Raw genomic sequence first — 15,726 nt, forward strand, 5'->3', positions numbered from 1 at the left:
CTATTGGGATTTTAACTGAGATTGCATTGGCTCTAGATATATTTGGCCTTTACCATGCTCACGCTTTCAGACCTGCAGCGTAGCAGATCACCCTTCTTTCCCACTTACTACGTTTTCATTAATTCTTCTCAATAATTCTTTATACATTTTTGTGTAGAAGGCGTATACATTTTTATTAGATTATTTTTAGGTATATGAAGACTTTTTAAAATTTTAATTAATTTAGTTTTCACTTATAGTTGACATACAATATTGTATAAGTTTCAGTTGTGCAACATATTGACTAGACATTTATATACCTAATGGTCACTCTGCTAAGTCTAGTGTTTATCTGAGAGCACACATAGTTATTAGACTATTATTGACTATATTCCCTATGCTGTATGTTACATCCCTGTGACTGTTCTAGAACTGCCAGTTTCTATTTTCCTAATCCCTACACCTATTTCATCCGTCCCTCAAACCCCCTCCCATTGGAAACCACCAATTTCTTTCCTGTGTCTCTAAGTTTGCTGCTGTTTTATTTGTTTATTTTGTTTTTTAGATTCCACATATGAGTGAAATCATACGGTATCTGTTCTTTTTTTAAGCTCTTGCTCTCTTCTCTTGTATGTTGATCACTTTCTCTAGTGTTATGTTTGGATTCTTTTTTCTTTATTTCTTATATGCCTTAAAGATTTTTAGCTTGTTTATAGCAGTCTATTTTATTTTTGTTTTGTTTTGTTTTAAATTGTATTTATTTATTTCTAGAGAGAGGGGGAGGGAAGGAGAGAAACATCAGTTGGTTGTCTCCTGTATGTGCCCCAACCAGGGACCAAACCAGCAACTCAGGCATGTGCCCTGACTGGGAATCGAAGCAGTGACCTTTCGCTTTGCAGGACGACGCCCAACCAACTGAACCACACGGGTCAGGGGTGTTTTTGTCACTCTTATTTACATCTTGTGTGTGTATCCTTCAGCTGATTGTTATAATTACAAATGATTTTCCTACCTTTGTCTTTTAACCTTTGTACTCGCTTTATACATAGTTCGTTGATCCACTGTTTTCATTAAATATTTGCCTTTGTCAGTGGGAAACCTTTTATTTCCTACATTTTCCTAGTCATGTTTTTGATTTTTTTCTTTTCTACTTAAAGGAGTCGCTTAATATTTCTCGTAATACTGGTTTAGTGGTGATGAACTCCTTTAGTATTTTGTTGTCTGGGAAACTGTTTATCTCTTCTTTGATTCCAAATGATAGCCTTGCTGTGTATATAAATCTTGATCGTAAGTCTTTGGTTTTCATCACCTTGACTATCTCGTGACATTCCCTTCTGGTATGTAAAGTTTTTTCTTTTTTTTTTTTTGGTGTTTTTTTTTTTGAGAAATTAGCTAATAGTCACATGGGAGATCCCTTGAACATGAGTAACTGCTTTCATCTTGCTTCTTTAAGAGTCTTTGTTTTTAATCTTTGGTATTTTAATTATGATGCGTCTTCATATGGGCCCTTTTGGGAATTTCTGCACTTCATGGACGTGTAAGTCTATTTCCTTTACTTGGTTAGGGAAGTTTTCAGTCATTGTTTATCTCCAGCAGGTTTTTAATCCCCTTTTCTCTTTCTTCTCCTTCTGGTGCTTCCATGATGTGAATGTTGGTACACTGGATGTTGTCCCAGAGAGGTCTTTTTCTGTTAGCTGTTCCAATTAGCTATTTTCTGTTACCTTGCCTCCCAGGTCGCTGATTTGATCCTCTGTTTCATTTAATCTGCCGCTGATTCCTTCGAGTATATTCTTCATTTCAGTTTTGTATGCTTCATTTCCGACTAGCTGTTTTTCACACTTTTTACCTCCTTTTTCTATGTTTTTCTTTTACCTCTTTGTTTAAGTTCTTACTGCATTCAACTGTTTTACCCCTAAGTTCACTGATCACCCTTACAGCAAGTGTTTTGAACTCCATATCTGGTAGATTGCTCGTCTCCAATTCACTCACTTTTTTTCATGTAATTTTGTCCTGTTTTTTCATTTGGGACGTGTTTCTTTGTCTGCTCATTTGGGCCACCTCCCCGTCTTCATTTCTATACCTCAGGCAGGTCTCTACGTCTCCTGGCCTTTGACAGGATTCGGTAGAGGCCTCGTGTAGAAGGCGTCCTGTGGGCCCGCCGGTGCAGTTTCTCCTGTCACCCGAGCCAGGTGCTCTTGGGGTCCCATGTGTGCGCTGTGAGTATCCCCCTGTTGTTGGGCCTTCATTGCTGTTATCATGTCAGTGGGTGGGCTTGGCCCTCACAGGCTGATTGGCTGCCATGGTTTGGCTGCAGCTACAGCCGATGAACTGTGCAGGAGGCTGATCCTTTGAGTGTGTCATTTGTGGACCCAGTTGGGTGGTGCTTGGGGTGGTCTGAAGCCAGCCCCCAGGTTGGTCAGGGCTCCCGTGCCGGCCAAGGTCAGCTGCCACTCTTGTCGGGCTTGGGGCCACATGGCAGAGGCTACGCTGTGAACCCTGCTTGGCTGCTACTTTTTCTGGGTTTGGCACCCTTTGGTGGGCACCAAAATGCAAGCAGAGGCCAACTGCCACTTGTGCCAGGCGTGTGACCACTCAGTTGAAGCTACATTCCAGGCCAAGATTGGACGCCATTTTATGCCAGGCTTGGAGCCACTGAATGGGTGTTACCATGCAAGTTGAAACCAGTTCTCAATGATGACTGTTCTTAATTTATAATAATTAAGATGATAATTGAGTTGTAATTCTGGTGTGAGTATAGGAGTAGATAAGCACAGAGTTCACCTACTCAGCCATCTTGACCGGAAGTCAAGCAGTTATTCCTATATTGTTCCTTTTTATCTCTGGTAATTTTTCTTGTTCTGAAGTCTGCTTTCTTTTTATTAGTGTTTGATTGATAGTTATATTATATATCTTTTTCACCCTTTAATGTGGATCTCGGTTTAGTTTTTGGTTTGCATTTCTCTTTTGGTATATTTAAAGACCCAATTTATATTTGTATAAACTCCCAAACTTATATTGTTTGCTTATTTTTTTCAGGGTTTTAATTTTTTTGTTCCTTTATTTTTTTAATAGTGTGTTTTATATATGCAGAAGCCTTTTAACAATGATATATATTACAAATATTTTTTCCCAGTTTTCCAGTTGTATTTTAACTTTATGTATGAGTGGGTGTTTAAATTCCATGTTAGAATTTCTCTTTATTTATTTTATGTAGTTAAATTTGTCATTCTCTATTTTTATTGCATCTGGACTTGTGAGTCGTAAAGAAAACCTTTCCATAATAGCCTGAAGACACGTGTTCCAAAGGCTGTATTTAGAAGTTATTGGGTTAGTGTCTTTCCCCTACTCCCAAGGAAAGGGGAATTCATTCATAATTTGTTCCAGTGTTGGTGTGGTTTCTTCAATTCCACTATGCATTTGAAATTTATTCCTCTGTATGGTGTAAGATATGGATCTAATTTTATCTTTTTCTTGAAGACTATCCAGTTGTCCCATCACCATTTATTAAAAGCCCCTTTATTGCTTTAGTGACTTGAGATACCACATGTCTCAGATCTGACAGTTCCTTATGTATAAGGGTCTAGTCTATTCCTTGGCTTTTCTTTGGTCTGTCTACTTATGCACCAGTAATATGTTGTTTTAATTCTAGAGGCTTAAGAGTGTATTTTAACATTTGGCAGAGGTGATCCCCATGAAAATTTTATAAAAAGGGGCTCAAATCTATGCTTACACATTTATTCTTCTATATGAAGTTCAGCATCAACTTGTTGAACTCCATAAAAAATGAAAACCTTGTTAGTGTTTTTATTGACATTATCTTACTAAAAATTGCTTTACAAAAAATTCTTTTGTTTTTATTACTATAGTAACTTGGGAAGAACTGCATCTTTATGAATTGAGTCTTTTTTTCCAAAGGAAAACTGATATTCTTTTATATGTCCAAGTCTACTTTTGTGTTTTTCAGAAATTTTAAAAAGTTTTTCTCAAATAGGTTTTGCACATTTTTTTGGTTAATTCATTCCTGGGTATTTTATCTTTTTTTGTTGCTATTGTAAATGGGGGTTTCTCCAACATTTTATCAGCTAACTGGTTACAGTTGTGTATATAAAAGCTAATGATGTGTGTATGTTAGTGTTATATCCTGTTACTTTACTGAATTATTTAGAGTTACTTTTATTATTGATTAAAGTTTTACAGGTACATGCTCTTATCATCTGCAATTGGAAATGGTGTTGCTTCTTTTCAATCCTTATTCCAACAATCTGACATCGATTTCTTTTGCCTAATTGCATTGCTCCGTACGTCCAGCAGAAGGTTGCAAATGCTGCGAGAGCGGACCATCTTTATCTTGTTCCTAATCCAGGAACATTTCTGGTGCTCTAGCATTTTCTAAAGCAGCACAATCCTGGCTGCAGGGCTTTAGGATGAAGATATGCATTTATATCACCTGTCTATGATTAAGAAGGCGTTAATTAATTTCTATTTTCATTTATTTTTACCCGGGATGGATGTTACATTTTATACATGGTTTTGCAGTATCTGTGAAGCTGCTTGAGCCTTAGCTCAATTTCTTTAGAAATGGTCTTTCTGAGGCCCTTCCTCTGAGAGTCTTCAAAGGATGGATATCTTAGATTTTTTTTCATTATACCTTGGATATTGTATAGAGTTTAATCGATACTTTGGTTGTTCCACTCACCAGTGTAAACTTGTTGGTCATTTACCAGCTTCACGAGACCTTTCACTTTTATGCTTACTGCTTAAACACTCTGTAAGCCGCTCACAATTCCCGTGATTAAGCCCTTCTTACTGGACACACTCGGTTAATAATACATTTTGCCACCCCCCCCACCCCATTATCTAGACCTCTTTCAGCTCTTCTTAAAGCTGATCTTGTTTGTAATACCATTCAAAACAACCCTAGTGTTTTACAACTGATTCTGTTTTTTTAATTGAATAAATTTGACATGTAACATTGTGTAAACTTAAGGTATACCGAATGTTAATTTGATATATTTATATGTTGTCCTATGATTGCTGTTGTAGCAATTTCATCACATTATATAGTTATAGTGCAATATATTATCTATATTTGTTATATTTTGTATTAGATCTCTATGGCTTATTTACTACCCATTACAAGTTTCTACCCTTAAACACTATCAATCTCATCACTCCATTCCCTGGCAACCACCATTTTATTGCTTTTTATAGGTTTGGTGTATTTAGATTCCACACGTAAGTGATATCATATGAGTTCTCCAGAACCAACATATCTCGGCATGTAATATTTCTACTTATAGACTTATTGATATTTTCTTTGTGACCTGATACATGATTCCACTTTATAAATAATCCTTATACCTTGAGAGTGAGTCATATTTTCTATTACTGGAATGAAAGGTTTAATATTTAGCCACCTTATACCTTACTGATTATGTTGTTTAGCTCCTTTATATTTTCACTTATTTTGTTTCACTAGATCTGTCTTATTCTGAGTGGTGTTTTAAAGTCTCCCATTATTAATGTGCTTTTATGCTTCTTTGCATATCATAACTGTTGCTTTAAAAGGTGGGGTTTTATTGCATTATTTAATGTGTGGATATAATGGAAATGCCTCCACTGTGATTAGTGATTTTTAGCTTAAAAGGAGTAGACTTTTTAAAAGTCTATTTTACTTTCTTCTTGGAATGCTTTCCTGAACCTACTTATTTCCTGTGGGTAACTTCTGCTAATCTTGCCCATTGGTGTTTGTATGTTTTTCCCTGAATTCCCACAATTTAAGCTGTCTCTTTATTATAATTTCTCATGATGAATATATAAACTCATCAAATCATTCTATGCATGTTATGTCCCTACTATGTGTCAGGCACGATTCCAGGTATTGGGAAAGCAGTCGTAAATAAGAAAGCCATGAACTATTCTCAGTCAGCTCACAATCGTCATTTATTGTTCTTTTGTCACACGTAATAAAATTTGTACTTTACTATTGTTTGTCTGTTTATTGCCTGTAATCTCCATAAGAAAAAAGACCAGTTGCTGCTTTGGTCATTGTTAAATTCCCAGCACTTAATACAGTGGGCCCCATAGAGTTGACATTCAATAAGCATGTGTTAAATAAATCCATAGGTCTGTCTATATTTATTTATGTATTTTATATTCCAGACTAGGAGAGAATAGTCACAATCACACCCACAAAAAATGGAAGTTTAGTTTTTCAGTTCAACTCTAAGTTTTCTCACCCAGGTGCAGTCTGAAATCCATCAAAAGAGAGAAGGAGGGCTTCGTTTCCGTTCAGGCAAACATTCCAGTTCTCCTTATTTTCACCTTTGTATAAGTGAGTTCACTTTCGTTTCCTTATCCAGGGACTAGGAAGCCTGGAACCAGCTGGCACGGGTGTCAGGCCACCCAGAGGGCCATGCTGAGAACTCGCTGTCGGAGAGGAGAGCAGGGCCAGAAGGAGCTGAAGTCCAGAGTTGGCCTGCTCATGCCTCCTTTTCCAGCAGTATTTTAGAAGAAAAAAATTCAGATCTTTAAAACCGTCTAAAAATACCTTTTTGATATCTGCTTTGAAAGGGTGCCCAGAATTGCTTTGTTTGTTTCTATAACACTGCGTGTCAATCAGCTGGGCGCCAACAAGCAGAGAGCGCTCTACAAGGAAGGAGCCGGAAAATGTCAGAACGCCAGATATTCATAAGTGACAGATTCCCCAGAACCGAAATGACCCCTCTCTGCTTCTAGGCCTCTGGGGTATGTTGGTGTCACTTTAGTGCAAACATTCTCAGATGTTAGGGAGAATATCCAAGTCACCTGTGAACGACTCACCCCCTTAGAGTATATGTAGTTCTACTGTGGAGGCAGGTAGGAAGGATGGGGAGAAGGGCATTTTCTTCCACTTACCACCCTAGCCCATCAGTGTGAAACACCATTGCCAAGGTGAGCTAATATTACAGATATGAGGGAATGCATGCCCCCTGGCATCTAGTCATAGGGAAAAGTTGGGAATCAACTTTCATGACATGATCTTATCAGAGACAATACTTGGTTGATAACCAGACATCTCAGTTAATGAGAGTAGTGTCTTAGTCCTGTCTCAGCATAATCCACTTCTGGGTTCTTGGATCAAACACACCACCCTTGAATCCAGCCACGGGTAATTCCATGTCCCTTGTTAGTGTCCTGTCTGAATGTCTTGGGGGACACACAAGCAGATCATTCCACCTAAACTAACTTCCTTTGTAAAAATCATGTCTGTGCTTATTCTCTACATAGAATATTGACTGTTTACTACAGTAATGATAATTCTGTATTAAAAAGTAAGATTCCAGAAGGCCATTTCCTTGGGGACACTTAAGTGTAGAGATTATTATAGGTTGTCATAATAACCTATAATGACAAGGTTATGATAGAAATCATAATGAGAATCTGGGGAAGGGAGAGGATGGCACCCTGAGGCCCCTCACCCTCTACAAAAAACACTTATCCATCCCTTGGTTTCTAGTGGACGCGTGAAGAGGAAAGAGAGCTTTGAGACAGGAAGAGCCAGGAATTTGCTCCCAGACATGAGGGGAAGATGTTAGGATGAAGCATATAAGTTTCAAGGACAGATGGAATCCACTAGCGAGGTTTTGGGCAGCTTAGGAAGTTTAATCTATTGCCTGCCACCTAACAAATTAACCCAGAACACAGCAGCTTAAAACAACATGTATTACTGCCCAGGTTGCACGTGAAGGAATGAGGAAGCGGCTGAGCTGGGTGGCTCTGGTTTTGGAGACTGTGGTCATGGTGCTGGCCGGGGCTGCAGTCTCTGGAAGGCTTGGCTTCCAGATGGCTCAGTCACATGCAGGAGGCCTCCGTTCTCCGCCACGAGGGTCTCTCCGCAGGCGCGCTCCCTTGCTCTGATGTCATGGTAACTGGCTTTGCGAGAGGGAGTTAGAAGCTGCACTCCATTTTTTCTGCAACACCTTATTGGGGATATGAGTCACCCCAACTCAATTGGGAGGGGACTAACAGGAATCATTGGGACCGGCCACCACAGATACTTATGTCCGATGTCAGCTTTGAAGAATGTAGAAAAAGCTGTAGTTCATTAAAGGTATGAACTGCTTGTCAACTGGATGAAAAAATGGGTTGGGACAAGTATTAGACAACAAGGGGCCCAGAATCTTAGGGAACTTTGGGAAAGCAGGTTAGGGAAGAATATGCAGAGTGGTTACACAGATGTAGAATGTTTGGGAGATGATAGAAAACTGCCTTTTCCAGCTAGAAACTTAGAGAATAAAGTGTGAACTGGGAGGATTAGGGTGATCAGTAAGAGATAGAAGCCTCTCTGCCCAGGACATGCCCTGAGGACGTCCACACTGCGGATGACCCCGGATGTTTACTGTGGGAGGGATTTGGGGTCTTTCACTAGATGGGGAAGCAGGTTTTTCAGAGGAAGGGACGATCCCACCAGACTTGGCGGCAGTGCCAACCCAAATCAGCTTCAGTTGCATGACTGATAGAGCAAAAGGCAGCGTGGCTTTGAAAAAGAAATGTAACCTTTAATAACATCTCCTCCAGAGCACCTTGAGGAAGTAAGTGAGAGGAGCAGGAAGAGGAGGGAGGTTTCCTATTGGCTTCACCAGCCAATACCTTGCTAGAGTTCAGATCAAGTGAAACTCAAAACAATGTCTTCATGGGTCCCTATATTATTTTGCTTTCCCATCCATCCATCCATCCGTCCTCCCATCCATCCATTCGATGTTTGTTGATCATTTACTTTGTGTCCTGATTCTCTAGAGAAAAAACAATTTTTTTTTTTGCAATTTATAGAAGTATGTGTTTTCCAATAGTCATGACCACAATTTTCTCTTTCTGGAGGATGTTGGCGTCACTTTAGTGCAGAGATTCTCAGATGTTAAGGAGAATATCCAAGTCACCTGTGAATGACTCACCCCCTTAGAGTATATGTAGTTCTACTGTGGAGGCAGGTAGGAAGGATGGGGAGAAGGGCAAGAAGGCCAATCAAGAAGCAGAGAGCGAACACTTGAGGGGAGTGAAAGACACACAACTGACAAATGGTAAAACAGCAGCTAAAGTCAAGTTGGCCTTTTGGATCACATCTCCTAAAATGATTTATCTTGACTTTTACTTAACTCAGTAGCTCTCTCTCCTGACCTTCACTGGTTGTTGTTTCTTTTGATAAGACTCCTTATTGTTCCTAAGCTCACCTGAAATAACCCCACAGAAAATTACATAACAATATTTCCATAACTTAAAAAAAGTTATACATAACTACTTTTTTTGTAAACATCTAGGTTGGTCTCATGTTATAATCATAAGAATCAGACTATGGGCACTTAAGTAAAAATTTTTTGCCTGGACACAAATAAACATTTAAAAATAGAAGTTGGATTTTAGATATAATTGTCAATAGATAATGTTTAGTATTATGTATACATAATATTAAATATGTACTCAATATGTAACAAGTAGCATTGTCCACATTGTCATGGGCTGAATTGTGCCTCTGGAAATTCGTGTACTAAAGTCCTAACTCCTAGGACCTCAGAACGTCACAGTATTTGGAGATAGGGTCCCGAAAGAGATCAGTTAAAATGAAGTCATTAGTGTGGGCCCTGATTGTATATGACTGGCGTCCTTATAAGAAGAGGAGGTTAGGACACAGACATGGGCAGAGAAAGACCATGTGAGGACAGAGGGTGAAAATGGCCACCTAAATGCCAAGGAGAGAGTCCCAGAAGAAACTGACCCGGCTGACCTCTTGATCTTGGACTGCGATCCTCCAGAACGGTGACAAGAGACATGCCTGTTGTTAAGTCCCTGGTTGGCGGTGTATTGGTTTGTTATAACAGCCCAGCAAAACAATACACTCATTTTACAAACGAGGGGATTTGAGGTTAGAGAAGTAAAATGACTTGCCCCAGTATGTGGCACTAGCAGGCTCAGGTGTGAGCTCACCTGACGAGGAGGCCATTTCCCATACCCCACTGCGAACAGAATATGCTTCAGGGCAATAGAAAAACATTATCTAGCAATTTCCTCTAATGAAGTCACTTTATACACCACCCCTACCCGCCCCCCCCAACACCCCCTATCCTCTTCATAGTCTTTTCCAGGCTGCAGAGCAGGCCCCTGGCTCCCCCCATATCTTCTCTGGCCTTGGGACTCCCACCATGGGCCATGAAAAATTAATCATCACCTTGCCTCTCCAAACAGTAACCATGAAGAGCTTTGCGCACAATTCAGAGGATCCAAGATAATGTTTTTCTCCCTATGACATGCTTGTCATAAACAAGATATTTTAGTACATCCTTTGAAAAGGAAATTGATGATTGGCCTTTCATTGCTAGTCAAAGCAGAAGCCTTTAGTTCTTGTAAGCTTGGAACACACATGGGCTTTATCAGGCCACACGACCTCGGGCGGTCTGTTTACTGACATAGCCAGCTCAATGTCCAGATCCAGCGGGTGTGCTGGACAAAGAAAATCAACTGTTTGGTTCAGGGCTGTGTGCTGAAGACACACCCCCATGACCGCCCTTTCTGTTTGTTTGTTTCAGCCTTGGCTATCCCCCCTTCACGGAAATTCAATCCAGCCCCAGAAACCAATGAGGCAATCGGTCTGGAACTAGGGTAGCCACAGTGCGTATCAGGTTTATTATTGGCCACCTTATCAACTAAGGAGACAAGGATTGTTTCAGATTCAAAAGGGGCCGAGTGGCCAACAATGCAGTCAGGTGGTAGACACCTGATAAGGTAGCTCTTACTCATACAGGTGGTACATTTGGCCAAAACGTTTCCATGTCTCCCTTCCCAGCTTCTGAGATTTGGCTTTACTTAATATTTCTAGCTTTTCATTTTTATTAAATTTATAGGGGTGGCATTGGTTATAGGGTCACATAGGTTTCAGTTGTGTATTTCTATGATGCATGGTCTGTATGTTGCATTGTGTACCCATTTCTAGTTTATTAAATGTCTTCCTTTTTCATTTAATGTTGGAGTCCAAGAGGTCAGCCCTTGGGTCTCTCCTCTTCTCAGTTTACACTCCTTGCTTGATAATCTAACACCTTTTCATCCCTTGTCCACATGCTGATGAAATGCTACCTTACATCTTTGGCCAGCACCTTTTCCTGAATTCCAGACTTACACATATATATTCAACTGTCTACTCAACATTTCCTTGTGGACACCTCACGGGCAGCTTAAACTTCCTACGTACAAACTCAATTTCTAGTCTTCCTCCCAGAACCTTCGACTTGCTGGAATTTTCCTTCTCCCAGTTAATGACAGTATGGGTTTGTCATGCCATGATACTTGGGATTCGCTTGCCTTCTCCTGGGCCCCCAAACCCAAGATCCTAAGCACCAGGTGGGTTGTGCTGGCTCTACCTTCAAAAAACCCAACACCCAACTTCTTCCCCCCGCCACCTCTGCACTCCTGGTCAAGTCCCCGCCCTCTCCGGCCAGGAACCCTCAGCTCCTTCATCTCCTAATGGTCTCCCTGCTCTCCTTGTCCCTGACACTGGCTTTTCACCTGCAGGCTGAGGGGTCCTGGAGGCCTGAGTAAGACGACACGACTACCCAACTCAAGCTGCATGAATTTCTTTTTTTTCATTTCTTTTATGACTTAATGTTCCCTTGCTAACCTTTCCCTGATGCAACAGGCTCCGTGCTGTTTCTCAAAGCTGCTGATAAAGCCCCTGCCAACAGGGTCTTTTGGGAACACACGTTTGGTCTGCTCACCTCCCTCAAGAAAGGATGTTCAAATTTCCTTGCCCAGAAGTCTGCCCTTGGGCATCGTCTGACTTTTGTTTGTTTGTTTGTTTGTTTGTTTTTTAAATCCTCAACTGAGAATATGCTTTCATTGATTTTAGAGAAAGAGGAAGGGAAGGAGAGAGAGACAGAGAGAGAGAGAGAAACGTCAGTAGGAGAGCAACGTCGATCAGTTGCCTCCTTTACGTGCCCCAACTGGGGATCAAACCCACAACCTAGGTGGGTACCCTGACCGAGGATCGAACCTGAGACCCTTTGAAGCACAGGGCAATGTTCCAACTGACTGAGCCACCAGGCATGGCAGGCATCTTCTGACTGTTGATTGCACTTTGCACATCCCAATACCCCGTCATACCCTGTCTTGAACTACAGTTATTTTACAAATACTTTCTCTCTTACTAGAATGATGAACTCCTTGAAGCCAGCTCTAAGCACATCTGAACTGCTCTCCGTTGGTTTTGCTGAGTCATGCTAAGCTTGTGCGTTGGACCGCTCCGTTCCAAAACGCAGCCAACAACTGTGCTCCTTACCTTCCAAAATAAAGTCACGATTTCTTTCCATGTGCAGCAGTAGTGTTCACCTCCTAAGACATTCTTCCAGGATGCATATGGCAGAGAAAATGGGCCTCTTGCAGCATTACTTCGGCTCAGACATGGACTCAGGCAGGTTTGTAAGGCATTTGGATGTGCACACATTCATTCAAAGCGTTTTGCCACCAGTGTAAACCCAGTGTTGGATTTTGACAACTCAAGGGGTGAGGAAATTCCCTTCTCCTCATGTGGTAGAATTGCGAGTGCTTCCTTGCCCTTAACTGGAAAGATCTAGGAAAGAGAGATGGTTGCAGTTTCTGGAAGGGCGTAGGAGAATCCTATCGCTCCAGAGTTTCTGTCCAGGGTGATTACAGTTGTTGGGAAATGATTATGTGGTCAGTTCTTATCTTTTTAGGGTGGCTGAAAAATTAAAGAAGGTCACAGTTTTGCAATAGCGAGGAGGAGTTTCTAAAGAGTGCTTATTATCTGCGAGGATGTGGGCAGCTGGGAAGTGTTGGGCCTGCAGAGTCTCTGGGGATGGAAGTTGGAAGCCTATCCATGGCTGCAAAGGTCTGGGAAGGAGGCTTTTCTATCAGAAGGGCTGGAACAGCTAGGGGTGGGGAGGGCAAATCGGGAAGCAGCTTCTCATCAAAAAGGGGCGGCAGAGTTGCAACAGCTGGGAACACCCAGAACAGGGGATTTTAAAGAGGAAAATAAACTGAGACTAATGGAGGGAAAGCTGTCTGCCAGGGAGCCTAGCCTGTCTTGCCCGGCACGTGTTTTCAACATTAACAGTAACTCCAGCCTTTCCTCCCGGGCGAGCCCTCAGCGTGAATGTGCAGCGACTCTCCAAGGCGCTCCCCCGCCCCCCGCCCCACCGTTGCTCTCGTTTTTCTCCAGGAATTAATGTATATACGTTGCCCTCTTTCGTTTGTCTCTTTTGTGATAATCCCGCGGGACCAATTCAGTTTGTTAAAAATACTAGAACACCTATAAATAGCACTTGTGGAAGATGATACACATTTTAACAATAAATATTGGAGATGTAAGTAACATACAGTAGTAGTTCATGATATGGAAAAGTTTTGTATAAATAGGGTTTTGGTCAAACCATACTTAAGTCTTACCGTAAGAGTGCTCTACAATTGTCCCTTGTGTGGGTTGTGTGCATCCTCCTGTTGTAGTTGAGCCTTGATTGTCGGGGACACGTTGTGGGTGCGTGGGGTTGACCCTCAGGCTGATTGGTTGTGAGGACCGACCACAACCACAGTGGACAAGCTCGGGTGCCTTCTGTGACTCTCCTATGGGTGTGCCTTTTGTGGAGCTAATTGGGTGGTGCTCTCTGGTGGCTGGAAGCCAGGCCCTGGGCTCTCTGATCACGTGGACTACCTTTCAGATGGCGCCAAAAGGCAAGAAGCCTAAGAGGAGAACCTGGCAGTTCGGTTTGGACCTTACTCATTTGGTAGAAGACAGAACTTTGGATTCTGGAAAATTTGAACAGTTTCTATGGGAGTAGGTTAAAGTCAATGGAAAACCTGGAAATCTTGGGAATGTTGTTCACACTGAATGCTTCAAGAATAAAATCACAGTGGTTTCTGAGAAACAGTTCTCTGAAAGATATTGGAAACAGCTTACCAAGAAATACCTTACGAAGAACGGCCTTCGTGATTGGCTCCATGTGGTTGCCCCTGACGAGGAGGCTTAGGAACTTTGTTGCTTCTGTACTTTGTGGACTGACCCACATGAAGACAGATCTCAGTCTGGGGATTAGAGGAAGCCACCCTTCACAGGACTTTGCTTAATAATAAAATAAATGAGTGCACGAGAGAAAGAAACCTCTACAAATGGACTTTTAGTTTATCAGTGAATTAAAAAAAAAACAAACACTGCACTCTGTGAAGCCAGGCACTGGGTGTGTTGGTTCTGGGGCTTCTTGGGAGGGGCTCGGGTGCAGTCCAAGTTCAGACGCCGACTGTGCTGGGCGTGGGCCACCTGTTAGGAGCTATAAGGCAATTCACGGTTGGTAGCTGCTCGTGCTGGGTCCAAAGGCACGTGAGGGAAGCCACACTGCGAACCAAAGCCAGCTGCTCCCAGTGCCAGGCCTGGAGCCACTCAGCAAGAAGCACAGGGCACTCCAGGGACAGCCACTGCCTGCCTGGGGCCTGTGAACCTTTGATAGTTTTAGGGAAGTCTGCGCGGGCTGAGGCCGGCTGCCTATGAGGAACAGCCCCCGAGAGACGCAGGTGGTGCACCAGGTGGGGGGGCGGGCTCAGATTTGGCGCTCCCCTGTACCTGCAGGTTGTGTGGCAGGAGGGCTCAACACAGGAACAATGGAGGCTGCCCCTCCAGCCCTTGTCTTGAAGCTACACAATTCAGGTTCTCCCCATACGTCTCTGGTGCCTTTTGAGCCGCTCTCCCTTTGCTGGGACTTAGGGTGAGTGTGAGCGAGTGAGTCTGTGTGTGGGCCCATCAAGAGGATACCTGGGTTTCCAGAAGCCCTCTAGCTCACCTGGACAGAATCCCTGCTGATTTTCAATGCCAGATATTGCGAGGAGTCATCTTCCCGTGCCCCACAACTCCCCAGCCTGGTTGGGGCTGGAACCCCTCATTCCTTAGGAGGGACCTCCACAGAGGAGTGAACACTCTCGATTCCAACCACCCCACGTGGGTGGGGGACCAGCCCATTTTGCATCTCCACCCCTCCTACCAGTCTCCACATGGCTTCCTCTTCATATCCTTAGTTATAGGAGTTCCGTTCAGCTAGTCTTCACATGGTTCTCCAGGGTGATTGTTCTATCATTTAGTTATAGTTTAGATGTGGTTCTGGGAGGAAGTGAGCACAGCGTGTACTTATTTAGCCATCCTGACCAGAAGGTATCATGCAACACATTCTTAAAAGAGAGTAAGGGTGGTGTTTCAGATTAATTGCTGTAAGAAGTAGTCCAACTTGATTCATGCATTCTAAACATATTTTACAAATGCATAAAAAATAAAAACAGTAGCCTACTCTTTGCCCCGCACAATTTCAAGTGTGGGTTATAGGTATGAATGCAACCCGGTCCCTGAGGAGCCTCTGCTGTTGGCCTTCTGCAATTCCGGGCCACTTCTCCACTTCCGGGCTTGGATGAGCTGCCACACAGTGAAGAGCGGGGTCTGCTTTCCTCTGTGGCCCACAGAGGATTATCATAAACCTGGGGAGCAATCGCTCTGGGCATTTTGGAGAAGGCTGCAGGGAAGGGATGAAATTGAACATAGAATGATGAAACCAAATGAGTGGGATGGGACAAAATCCAACATAAAAAGCACAGCATTTAAAAAAGAAAACGACGCTAGAATACAAACTAACACATGGCCAGACGGAGGTGTAGAGTTAAATTTCGTCGATCCTGAAGCTTATCAAATTTGGGGGACTCCGGTAATACAAAGAATAAAAACTTAAGAATAGA

Source organism: Pteronotus mesoamericanus, unplaced genomic scaffold (genome assembly GCF_021234165.1).
Source record: "Pteronotus mesoamericanus isolate MK-2021 breed Mesoamerican mustached bat unplaced genomic scaffold, CSHL_Meso_final contig_347, whole genome shotgun sequence".
NCBI lineage: Eukaryota > Metazoa > Chordata > Mammalia > Chiroptera > Mormoopidae > Pteronotus > Pteronotus mesoamericanus.